This window comes from Drosophila takahashii, chromosome 2R (genome assembly GCF_030179915.1).
Source record: "Drosophila takahashii strain IR98-3 E-12201 chromosome 2R, DtakHiC1v2, whole genome shotgun sequence".
Taxonomy (NCBI): Eukaryota; Metazoa; Arthropoda; class Insecta; order Diptera; family Drosophilidae; genus Drosophila; species Drosophila takahashii.
In genome coordinates, this window is record NC_091679.1 from 21,562,929 (window position 1) to 21,576,343 (window position 13,415).

The 13,415-nt window shown below is 37.6% G+C and overlaps 1 protein-coding gene across 3 annotated transcripts in view; it reads left to right on the forward strand.

Annotated features, from left to right (window-relative positions):
- Src42A (Tyrosine-protein kinase Src42A) overlaps nucleotides 1–13,415 on the forward strand; it is a 48,368-nt gene that overhangs the window by 20,130 nt on the left and 14,823 nt on the right. Inside the window, exon 1 of one of the 3 annotated variants that reach the window (XM_017145070.3) lies at nucleotides 7,224–7,618. The exons of 1 other annotated variant lie outside the window; for it this stretch is intronic. The gene's annotated coding sequence lies outside the window, so the exon portion shown is untranslated. Of the gene's footprint in view, nucleotides 1–7,223; nucleotides 7,619–13,415 lie in introns of those variants that run through there. One more of the 3 variants, XM_017145063.3, reaches the window with a different exon arrangement.

Sequence of the window (13,415 nt, forward strand, 5' to 3'; positions counted from 1 at the left end):
TTTCGAGACAAGACTGTTAATTGTCTAGGAAGCTTTTTTGGGCCTCGACTTTAGTGGAACACATTTTAATCAACCAATCTCAAAATGTCGATTTGCGGGAGAAATGCATTTCACTTATTCGGAAAGAAACTCAATGGATAAATTTGAAAAAAAAGAACCAGCTGCATAAATTAAGAGAGACTCGTTCGAAGCTGGACTGGTCTGGGCGTAGGGAAAAGTTCAAAAACCGGTAAGTCGGACGAAAACAAAAATAAATATCATTGAAGCCATTAATTACATTCATCTCTCAGTGGTCGCGTGTAACTGTAAACGTGTAGCACTCGAGCTCCGCAGATAGCTTTAAGCATCCATTAAGCGGGAGCTTTTCGGCATGTTTGTTTTGTGGACAACTCAAGGATTGTTTGTCTGGTAAAGCCTTAAGTGCATAAAAATGCATTTCATGTATCGTTTCCTAATGCTTGTGCTCACAGCCCAGTATAGTTTCAAGGCCACCACAAGTGGAGCAGACCAGGCCGAGTTAATACCAAAGGCCCTCCCGCAAATGCAGATATTATTTAAACCTAATTGAGGCCAATTTTTATCCACTGCCTTGGACTCCTACCACATTCATAAATCAGCATTTACCGGAAGACACATTGAGCACAAGCGGGGAGCAATAATCAGCTCTCGTTCAATTTCTTTTATTTATTTGCAATGCAGTAAATATAAAGTCCCATTTAACTGTGCTTTCTTCTTTATTCGCTTTCAGGATTCCAACTTTAACAATATTCGTTTTTCTGAGAAACCTTTTGTCGTCGATCGTTTATTTGACTATAGTCGGGTGCCCGACTATCAGGTACCCGTTACTCAGCTAAAGGGAGTGCGAGGGAGATGGAGAAATAAAATTTTGATCGCATATAACTTTTTAACGAATGGTCCGATTTTAAACATTTTTTCTACATTTCGATAGATATTTATAAACACAATAAAACTTTTCCGAAATATTTAATGGCGTGGGCGGCAGACACCTTTTAAAATCGTTTAAGGCCATTGTGGCCTTGCGCTGCGTCGGAAGCCAGGCTTGAGCCTGGTTTGTAATGTTTTTTCTAAAAGTTTTGTCACTAGAAAGGCCTACAAATATAAAAATAAAACAGCAGCAGAAAAGTTCTAAGAAAGCTAACACCCAGCTTTATGAGAACTTTTTAACCAAATAAAAAATGCATTACCAGCTTACAGACCGTACCAACTTACAAAGCTCTCCCCCACTAAATAATTTGTTTCGATTGTTTTATGACATTTTTATAGAGACAAAATAGTGCTCAAATCTTTACTGACTACTCTTAATCCATTTCTCATACGCACCAAGTTGTCTTCCTTTCTTGTTTATTTAGTTAATAGAAAAGATTACCAAACTAAGATTATCATTGTAGTTTTAGCTGTGGGCCCTTCGACTAATTATTTTTGTAGGTTCACAATATCATCTTTATTCACATCAAGTATATGTGATACTGATTTTTGGTCCAATTTGTTTGGTCCAATTTGTTTGGCGCAGTATTATACCCTTGCAGAGGGTATTATGATTTCAGTCAGAAGTTTGCAACGCAGTGAAGGAGACGTTTCCGACCCCATAAAGTATATATATTCTTGATCAGCATCACAAGACGAGTCGATCTAGCCATGTCCGTCTGTCCGTCCGTCTGTCCGTCCGTCTGTCCGTCTGTCTGTTTCTACGCAAACTAGTCTCTCAGTTTTTGAGCTATCGGGACGAAACTTTCGCAAAAGTCTTCTTTCTATTGCAGGTAGTATATATGTCGGAGCCGACCGGATCGGACAACTATATCTTATAGCTCCCATAGGAAGGATCGGAAAAAAAAAACTTAAAAAAATTCTAGCTTCGGTGTTTTTTGAAATATTACCTTCTACTTTTGGGGATGTTATTTTTTAAATATTTCTGAATTTCGAATTAATTATTTAAAAAATCGGACTACTATATCATATAGCTGCCACAGGAGCGATCGGAAAATTAATGGAAAAGTAATAGGAAATAAATTCTAGTTTCTTTGATTTTTATTGTATTATTTTCTACTCTAGGATATGACTCTTTTTAAATATTTCCGAATTTCAATTTTAATTTAATAAAAATCGGACGACTATATCATATAGCTGCCATAGGAACGATCGGAAAATTTATGAGAAATATTAGAAAATTGAACATTTTTGCGATTTGTTAATTAATAGGAATGATCTGCAAGGGTATATAAGCTTCGGATGGCCGAAGCTAGCTTCCTTTCTTGTTTGAAATAAAACCTTCTACTCTTGGAAATGTTATTTTTTTAATAATTTGCGAATTTTGAATAAAATATTTAAAAAATCGGACGTATATAATAGCCATAGCCATAGGAACAATAAAAAAAAAAATTAAAAATTCTAACTTTGGTGATTTTTTGAAATATTAACTTCTACTCTTGGGAATGTAATTTTTTAAATATTTATGAATTTCGAATAAAATTTAGAAAAAATCGGGACACTATATCATATAGCTGCCATAGGAACGGTCGGAAAACTAAATGCAAATTAATAGGAACAAAATTATTGCTTCGTTGGTTTTTATTGTATTCTTTTCTACTCTAGGATATGACTCTTTTTAAATAGTTTCGAAGTTTAAAAATACTTGTTAGTTTTTACGTTCTTATGGAAAGAATTCTATAAATTCCATCCTTTGAAGTACAATAGTGGTATTTATCTCAAAAATCGTCAAATATTTTAGGGCATATATTTTTCCTTTCCTTTTTTTAAGCCTGTTCACCGCATCAAGTTGGTTGGGAATAGAGGTGAACAAATTACTTCAATGTCTTTGATTAACTCAAATTATGATGGAACCTTAAATGCAATTATTATATAATAATTAAACGCGAAAACTAAGTATGCAGATATGCTGATATACGTCTATATTAACATATTTTAATGCCAATAGGCCTGTACCTTTTAATAAAGTCCATTTTGTTGACCTGTGTTATTGATCAGGATAACTAGCCGAGCCGATTTAGCCATGTCCCTCTGTCTGTCCATGTGAACGCGAAGATCTCAGAAACTATAAGAGCTAGAGAGTTTGTGTTTTGGATTTAGCTTTGTTAGCTTCCCATTTGCCCTTTATGACACCCTCTTAATTATGTTAATGCAAAATCTAAATTGTTTGAAATGCGGCGCGGGAAAAACATGCAAGAAGGCTTATTTATATTACAGTTGTATACCTAAAAAACGGGTATTTAATAGTATTAAATATATTTTCTTTTTTTTTTGTTTGTTTTAATTTCAAAATTATACCTTGAATCAACTTATCTTCTACTTACTTATCCTTTGGAACAATTTGAATTAACCATACCAAACATTTTTGACTAAATTGTCAAATCCTACTTGTGTTGGAACATTGTAAGTTCGTCATAAGCACGAGACCGAAGAAAACTTTCCCATGCATGATGAATATTTATGTATTTTGTTTCAACGAAATCTCCACGATTGCCACACGATATTTAAAACCTCACAGATTTTTCATCGGAAGACGCAGGGTAACCTGCACAATTTTATATTTCTCTGCAGGCCGATATGTAGGTCAAAGAGAGACGAGAGAGTGAGTGGGGAGGCGCATGAAATTGTGATGTTATGGTGGTCAAAATGCAGTGACGTCAACGAGCACCGATGACTGCTAAGCGTTTACACAGAATTCGCTCGAGACGAGGCCGAGTCTTGATTTAATTCAAGTGAATTTTTTGGGGGAAATACCTGGACCTGGTCATTGTTTTGGCTTTTAACTTTCGTCTTGCTTGACTTCACTTCCGTTGATGGGAAAAATGCGAATCAGGCGAACTATTTGCCAAAGTGCTAAACGTTTAAGCCGTAAATTCCCAATTGACCATTACCGCGCTATATAAATCGCTAATAATATGCTTTGATGTTGTACTGAACAACTTGACTACCAATGAGCCACCAGACCCAAAACATTCCGTCGAGTTTATGCGAGGAGCATTCGCATCCAGTCGGAAGCTCTTCTAGCTCGTTGACCCGGAACGTGGAATTTTACACTATGTGGATCTCTGCACAGTTCATATTTCTCAGCGCACAAAATAATAAATAAGAACGTCTAGACCAAAGCCACCCACAAACACCGAAATCTATAAAACCAATTTTTATTCGTTTCCAGTTCAGATCGTAAATCACTCGCAGAAAGGAACACATCAAAATGAGCAAAGAAAAATAATATATATTTGTTTTGTTTTGCTTGTAGCATTAGGAAATCATCAGGCGTAGCAATTGAAATGCAAAGCTTAAGCAGTTGCAGGCTTAAATTGAAATTAAAATGTATAATCTTACAATTGTGAATTTGTTGATAGTTATTCGTTGTTTTAATAGCTGCCTATACCATAGATCGACGGTTTTTAGCCATACTGTTATTGCTGCTCGTGCGTTTATTTATTTCCATTTGATTCGCTTCATCTTCCGATACGGAAGACGACACCTGACGCAATGAGGCTCATCAGATCCGCTCTGCTTCCCTCAGTTTGTTGTTGGCTTTAAATTGTCGCAGCGAAATTGAGCGGCTTATGAGGTTTTTGTTTTTGGCAAATTTCAATGTCACTGTCACAAATTCGCTATATGCATATTGATTTGCCTTGTTCGATTAATTAAAATGTATCAAAAGATGATCGCTGAATGTGGCAAGTAACAGAGTATTCTCATACAAATCTGATCAAATGTTAGTAAACAATCTTGTCTTTAAAATTAGTACCAGGGCTGTAAATCAAACCAAATATAATTAATTTCAAGGTTTAAAATTTATTAAAAAAAAAATAAGATACAATAGAAATTCTAAATTTGATTTATTAAATTAAATGAAATTAAATTGATTTATTTATTTATTTGTACAGGGTAGGCTTTTTTCTTTTTGCAAAATTAAGGTACCGTAAGAATAGGTAAATGATTCAAACTGAACAGACTAACTGGTATCTGATAGTCGAGGCACTCGACTATAGCGTTCCTTTTTGTTGTACACCCAGAAAATGAAAAATGACCTTAAATGTCAAAAAATGGCCTAGAATTTAGGTTAAAGTGGCCTAAAACTGGAGCTAAGTCCTTGAATGGCCTAAAATTTAGGATTGTATGACCTAAAATTTTAGGCCATTAATGGCCTAAAACGGGGTAATTTTTGGTCTAGATATTAGGTAATTGGCTGCCTTAAAATATGAGAAAACCCCTATCCAAAATTTTAGGCTTTCTTTGGCCTAAAAATTTGTACTGAAAAATGTTTCATATTATAAAGTAAATACAGAGAAATTTATAGCTAACTCGAGGTCAATGTCGGCTTAGTCTTCAAGAAGTCGTCATTATGCCAACACACAAAAACGAGCGAAGAGGCTTCACTGTTCAGCAGTGAAATCGCTGTTTTATTCAACGATCGAAGTGGGTTACTATGCAAGCCGCGCTATAACTGGTTGGGAATTATAGCGTCGCTAGAACGGTATCAGAGTTCCGTGCAAATTTATTTAGGTAAAATGCATTAATTTTAAGGCCCACGATGACCTAAAATATTAGGCTATACGGGACCTAAATAGTAGGGCAAATATACCAAAAATTTAAATTTTTAGGCAGTACATGACCTAAAAAGGAACTTTTAGTCCATTTAAAATGTTATAGGCTATGCATGACCTAAAATGTTGTCCATCATTTTTCTGGGTGTATATAAATAATTTAAGTCATCCATTTATTGGCTTCTTTTGTTGTTCCCGGCTGCAATTGTTATTGAACATGACACCAGAAAATGTCGTTGAACCCACTAAGGTAAAGGCAATTGTTATACCGCGCCACATGCAAGCGCCGTGTCTACCTTTTTTCATATTTCCCTATATGCATGAAGTACCGATTTAATTCATCGTTCTTCTTTTGATTCAGGTGACGTGTATGGGTACCCGAAACACTCGATTATGTAGCATGCCAAATAACAGCCAATAGAAGGCAATTGTTTTTAATAATTTGTCAGTAGCAGCAAACAAAAAGCGTCAAAAGCAGCGGGCAATGCTCTTAGGGAAGGTCGAACTACAATAATTACTTGATTAACTTACGAAATAAGTTTCAATTTTCAACTGACGCATCCGATAAAAACTAAAGCAATTAACGGTACATTTGTTGATTTAAAAGGAATTTGAATGTGACCAAAATTTTACAGGAAGCGAACATTCAAAAAATTAGCTGTCCATTAATGGCCAACTGAACTATTTTCGCGTAATCCACAAGTTTCAGTCACGTTAGGCAAGTAGAAGGACACTTCAAAATTTAGCTTTTGATTTTAGAAATATTCTCTCGAATGCATTATATTTCCCTATATTAATACCCTTTTATGTTTTCTTATATTTCCAGGTAAGTCCCGAAATTGTATTATATAATGAGTTTTGGATTCTGGAAAACGTAAACCTTGAAACGGGTAATCCGAACTATCGAGGCAAACACCTGTGTTTATGTGTTCATGCTGATACCTATTTACACAAGAAGTGTCAAGAAATATATTTGGTCAAGTGCTGGAGCCAACTGACTGTAATAAGTATATTTGTGGATCTTGACTCTTAAGGATTTTCACATAATATCCCGAAGAATTCGTTAGTTTCCCAGTGTCCAGTCTTAGAATAAGTCCCTTCTGTATCGAGGTTACCCGTTTAGTATTTCTTATCACATTTCAGTGGCGTTTCTAAGCATTCGTCATTAATGACGGGTTCAATGGCGTTCACAAGAACCCAAGCGGAGACATTTAGAAACGCATAATTTGATTTCCAGTGACGCGACAACGCCGAGTTATTTTGGTTACGTGAACAAATTAATACAACCTGACATTTTGTCAGTAACAGCGACGAGATAATTGTTTTCAACTCGATTTGATCTTTGCAATCAACGCACTTTGTGACTAATTGTTGTCGTAATTGCTAAACTGTGCACTTCATCTCGGAGCGATATAAGAGCGAGCCACTTGAGCCCAAAGAGAGGGATAGAGCCAGCTCTTCGATCAGCTGTTGGACTTCTTGGCCAAGTTATAAGAGACTAAGCACACAAAGGCGGATCTGAGAGCCAGAGAGCGGGAACGGGAGCGCCTCACCTACACAAGGCAGTGAGCTTGGCTCGAATGGCGCACACATAGATGCTAAGACGGCGAACGCGAGTGTGTCGGTGCGGTGGCAAGCGGTTAAAACCTTTCTATAAAAATTTCATAAACGTATCAGTTGTCTGCGAAGCGGTGCACAAAACGGACGTGTAAACGGAAGCCGCGCCAAATCGATTCGGAAATCGGAATAGCGCCTGTACACGCACGCAGCACATAGGAAATCGAATCCGAATCCGAATCTAAATCAAATGCCTTAATCGAACTCGGCCAAAGCTCGACGACCGCGCTCACAAGTTGTTTCGCTAACGCGCCGACTGAATATCCGTTTCCCACTAACTACCGACCCGCTGCACGGTGCGGCGCAAGCGCGGCCTGTTTGTGTTGGTGGCATACTTCTAACAGCCAGTGTTTCCTTTGTTCAAAAGTGCCCCGAGAAAAGCCCCACTTTAATATGGATAAGTGGCAGCCGGAGCAGCAGTAGCAGCGAAACGAGAAAAGGTACAACCCGGGCCAGCTGCATATGCGGAATATTCCAAATGTGGATGTGAGATCCGAAAGAGATGGGAGCAGAACTTTCTATTTTCTTTACTGTTTCGCGTGTGCTTCGCTGGTCGTGCAAACATATTTTCTTTGCCGCTGCGCACGCCCCTGGAATTAGAATGGCATTTTCTGTGCGGAATACAAAGTCGAGCTCGTTTCGTAAGAGAATTCCTGGGAGTCGCCATACGTTTTGGTTGGATCGGTGGGGTTATGCAATGCCTGCCTGGCCACAAAGTCGTCCTCAACTTTTCGCGAACTTTATCGTTCGCTATGTGCTAAAATGCACAACTGGCTTACCAAACTAGTGATACATTTGTGTGAGTACGGGTTCACATAGTTCCGTGCACATGCTCTTTCTTATACACCGACTGCGGTTTTGTTTTTCGAGCCACCATCCCAGGCAGCAGAAATCATATCAATTTTGACTTACGTGACTTGGACAAACTGCACCAGTTCGCGCATATTCTGTGCGTTCGAGCTAAGGTTCAACTCGGGGTTCAAGCTTGAAACTAGCAGGCTCCAGGGCCCCTTCTTTCTCATCGCTTTTCGCCTTCTCTTGGCGCAGATTACCATGGCATGGCCGTAAATTTCCTGGGCCATGACTCATGCCCGTCAGTCGGAGTCGGTTAACAACAGCAGTGGCAGCAGAAAAAACGATAAAAATACAGATACAAAATATTCAGTTGAAAACACATGAAAATTGCTTTCAAAGGTATTGAGTGTATAGCGCCAGAAGAGCAAAAGAGAGGCGAAAAAGCTCATTGTTCATGGTGGCTGACTTGTGGTCTGCTCGTTGATGTTGGCACTGCGAGCGGTAACCTCTGCTGGCGTTCCCCGATTGTCTCCGCTGACATTATACCACAAGTGTTGAAGCATTTTACAGCCAAACTGCTCCCCAAACCAATTGATGGGATCCCTCATTAGGTGCTGTTTCAGCTCAGTGGGAAATTTGTAGCAAAGGCCATTTCAGGGCAATCGGGGTTTCAAAGCAAATTTAACCATCATGTTTTGATTAAATTTTGGCAGGGTTTTTGTATAATTAGTTGGCAGATTATATTTAAAAAACATAATATAAAAATATTTTTTTTTTTAATTAAAAAAAATCTTGGAGGGAGGGGGGGCAGGAACTTCTACATTTCCTTTGCCCTGGATCCCCACATGAACACAACATGAATTGGCTTTAATATATTTATTTTGAAATTGTTGTTGCATATCAATATTATTAAATCCGATTTCGGATTTAGGATTGATTTGTAGAATGGAAGCGATTTGGATTTAAAAGAGGAGTGAAATGGATGCTACTTAATTTAGTCAGTGGTCTCGTTACCATTGTGCAATGACCTAAATCGTTGGCACAAAATCAAAGCCAAACTCATTTTTTGCCATCAGCTTTTTTGCAGGCTGGTCGGCTATGTTTTTGGTGCCCAAAAAGCTTACTATTCATTTGCACTTAAATGGGCAGTAGCACGCGGACAACCAACTGATTTGTTGGCGGGCTTTGGGCTTGGTTTTGTGCTGGTCAGTGGTTGGTTTTGGGATTTAATTTTTTTAATTTTGGATTTCCAGAGAAAGTACTGGCCAAAGCTTTGAAATATTCGGCATCAATCAACATTCCCCTTTCTCGCAACCCCTAGTTCACTTAAAGTATATATTAGTTTGAGAGTTCCGTTGCCTTGTAATTCTTGGAGCCGTCTTAGCAACAAATCAAACATACCGTTGGCAACAACTAAAGAGTTTCTGTTTTATTTTCGAGGTTTGCTGTTTGTGGTCTAGCAGACTAGAAAGAAACAACAACAAGCTAAAATACAGCAACAACAAAAAACAAATCTAAACCGGTTCAAATTGGGTCGTAGTACTTTTGAGTGCAATTGTTACCTTTCCAGCAACAACAAACCAACACCAATCGCACTCGATTCCACTCGCTCTGCAGCTCATTATGGCCGTTATTATGTTGGTCTTGTTCAGTTTTCTTGGCACGCGCTGCCATCGAAAAAACCAACTCCCACACAAACAAAAGAAAACAAATCGAGCGCTATTTTGTAATGACCATGTTTCGAAGCGGTTAGCATAGGTCAGTCAGTGGGCTCCAGTGTGAATCGAACTTCTGATTAGGGATTAGTTTCTACTCCCAGATATGTAAAAATAAAAAGGTATTTTCCATTTGCCCAAAATAGCTGTGACAGCAAAGAATGGCAATTAAAATGCGGTATTGCACTTTTAGTACCCGATGCTCTTTAATTAATGGCTAGACTACTAGTGCAACGATCACATTATGCTAACTAACAGCTGATGCAGTGAACAATTTTAAATTTAGATGTGTAACGCATTTAAAGACTAGTTCTTAACATCTGGCGCGTGACAAAAAAACAGCTGAAAGGAACACATTATTATTTCCAGAGGAGCTTTAAATCTCCTTCAGAGAATCTGAGAGAAACCAAGACGGGTTCAACTGGTTTTGTACGACGACGTTGTTATTATGGTTATTGTTGGTGTTAATCATTGAAGCAGCTGTTTTAACTTAATATTATTTAACTCTTGTTGATATCAAATAAATGCCTTACCTGAAAGTTAAGTTTATTATACCAGTTACTCGTAGAGTAAAAGGGTATATTGTATTCGTGCAAAAGTATGTATTAGGGAGAAGGAAGCGTTTCCGACCGTATAAAGTATATATATTCTTGATCAGGGTCACTAGCCGAGTCGATATAGCCATGTCCGTCTGTCCATCTGTCCATCTGTCCATCTGTCCGTCTGCCTGTCTGTCTGTCCGTCCGTATGAACGCTGAGATCTCGGAAACTATAAAAGCTAGAGGATTGACATTTTGCATGCAGATTCTAGGAGTTCCTACGCAGCGCAAGTTTGTTTCAAAAGGGTGCCACGCTCCCTCTAACGCCCACAATCTCTTATATACGATTTTAAAAATTTCAAAATTTCGGATAAGTAAAAATGCAGTTTTATTGCGTTTTTTAAATCGGACCATTCGTTAAAAAGTTACGGCGGATCAAAGTTTTTATCTCCATCTCCTTCGCACTCCCTTTAGCTGAGTAGTCGGGGCACCCGACTATAGCGTTCTCTCTTGTTATACCCGTTACTCGTAGAGTAAAAGGGTATATTGTATTCGTGCAAAAGTATGTAACAGGTAGAAGGAAGCGTTTCCGACCCCATAAAGTATATATATTCTTGATCAGGATCACTAGCCGAGTCGATCTAGCCATGTCCGTCTGTCCGTCTGTCCGTCTGTCTGTCTGTCTGTCTGTCCGTCTGTCCGTATGAACGCTGAGATCTCGGAAACTATAGAAGCTAGAAGATTGGCATTTTGCATGCAGATTCTAGGAATTCCTACGCAGCGCAAGTTTGTTTCAAAATGGTGCCACGCCCCCTCTAACGCCCACCATCGCTTATATACGATTTTAAAAATTTTAATATTTTGGAAAAGTAAAAATGCAGTTTTATTGTGTTTATCAATACCTATCGAAATGTAGAAGAAATTTTTCAAATCGGACCATTCGTTAAAAAGTTATGCGTGATCAACGTTTTCTATCTCTATCTCCATCTCCCTCGCACTCCCTTTACCTGAGTAACGGGTATCTGATAGTCGGGGCATCCGACTATAACGTTCCCTCTTGTTTTATCTTGAAAGGTGTGATATATAAGAGACAAATACATTTTTTGTATTATAAATTGAAACTAATAACAGAAATTATATAGACTGAAAAGTTGTTCGTACACTGACTCATTCTATTTTTAACGAGGACGGAAGCCAGCCGATGTTTTAATACCCTTGTAGATTTCACGAATGAAAATTTGACTAGAATAGCAACATGAATTAATAAACAAAAAAATATTATATTAAAACAAATAAAATTTTAAAATTGTTCACCCTTTTGTTTGCAAAATATCTTAATTTTTTGAAAGCTATATCCGATTATTCCTATTTTTTCAAAGTTGATCTGCATACATATGTTTTAAGGCGACTGTGAAAGTTTCAAGTCACTAGCTTATGAGCTCAGTTTAAACCAACGGTATTGAAACAGACGGAAAGACAGACATGGCTATATTGACTACCCTATTGATCCTGTTAAAGAATATATATACTTTATGGGGTCGGTAACTTCTCCTTCACTGCGTTACAAACTTTTGACCAAAATAATAATATCCTCTGCAAGGGTATGGGAAGTAAAGTACTAGGAATTCACTATATTTATTCGGTGTCCTTCAGACTAAATTTTTTTTAACCCGGCAATAAATTAAGAAACTGACAAACAGCCATCAACTTTTCCTGGGCAAGGTTAAAATGTTTGACCAAGAGTACAAAATTTGGCACCCAAATAATAAACGATAACAAATTACAGTAATGAACAAAAACAACTTTTAGAAAACGTTTTTGTATGGAATCAGTTCTTTTACCTCGAGCATATCAAAAATACAATCAAAATACACCATGAAGGATGATGGTAGTTCCTGGTAGAACAGTTTATATTGAGTATATTGTTAGCTACAAATGGTCAAACTTAAGAAATGTGAAATTTTTTGTTCGAGTTTTTACGATATTAACAGACGTCTTACAGTCATAAATGGTTTAAAAGTTTGCCGACCAGTAGCTCACAATATATTCAATGTCTTGGTGTATTTTCAAAATATTTTTCTATAAACTAGTGTAATTCGTCACTAGCCTGATCGATCTATCCATGCCAGATGGACTGTCTGTCTATTTGAACACTAAAATGTGGGGTTTAGGTAAAGGAGTTCTGACTGAAATCATTATACTCTATGCAAGGGTATACAACATTTGTTAAACAAATTATTATACGTCCTATACAGTTTCTGTAATATGATAAGGTTTTAGGTGCACGCCAAAGGTGCTTGCCAAATTGAACTTCTTTTCGGGTTTTTATACCCTCGCAGGGTATATCTTGACATATAACTTTTTTTAATATTTTAGAATTTTCAATTAAATTAAACGAAAATCGAACGACTTAAATATAGTACAAGTGTAGACAACATTTTTTTTGTAAAGTATACTTAAGTAGGTCTCAATTAAACATTTTTGTTAGAGACTATTTTTCAAATTAAGTGCAAATATCTGCAAGGGTATATAAACTTCGGCTGGCCGAAGCTAGCTCCCTTTCTTGTTTTTTTTAGTTGTCAGCGGGTATCTTTAAGTCGATTCAGTCGAGAGCGCTTTTTTCTTGGTTTGTTTTGCTGTATTCTGTTGACATTGACATTTGTTGATGCTGACAGTATTGCGACGATCTACAATTCAGGGCAAGCCTAACTACATTGTTTTAGAGGGCGAGATCAAAAGTGTTTTCGTCTTCAGGATGTTCAGCTGAATGCTTCCTGTGCGTTCTTTTCGCTGCCTGCCAATCTGTCTCAAGAGCCTTCTGTGTAGACTCGGCAGTGAAATGTTGCCTTGCTGCCGAGCGTAACTCTTTGTTAAGAGCCGCTGCCTTGAGATGAGATTCCATCTCAAGACAGATATATAATCTTGATTACGTGGTGAACATATATGAGAAGTTCAATGGTCAGCTGAAAGACACCTTCAACTTCTGCGTTCGTAAAACTACATTTCAAGATTTTTCTGCTGATCTGGCAGGGGTCATTGATTAGGCTAACGCTTGACATAATTGCGGGCAATCAATTCCAACGCATACTGCCCACAATAAATTAGCCAGCAAATTTTCCATCCACCGTTATGTTTTCTGTCTGAATCATACGGTTCCAAAAACTTGTTTACTGAAGTGATAACTAGCA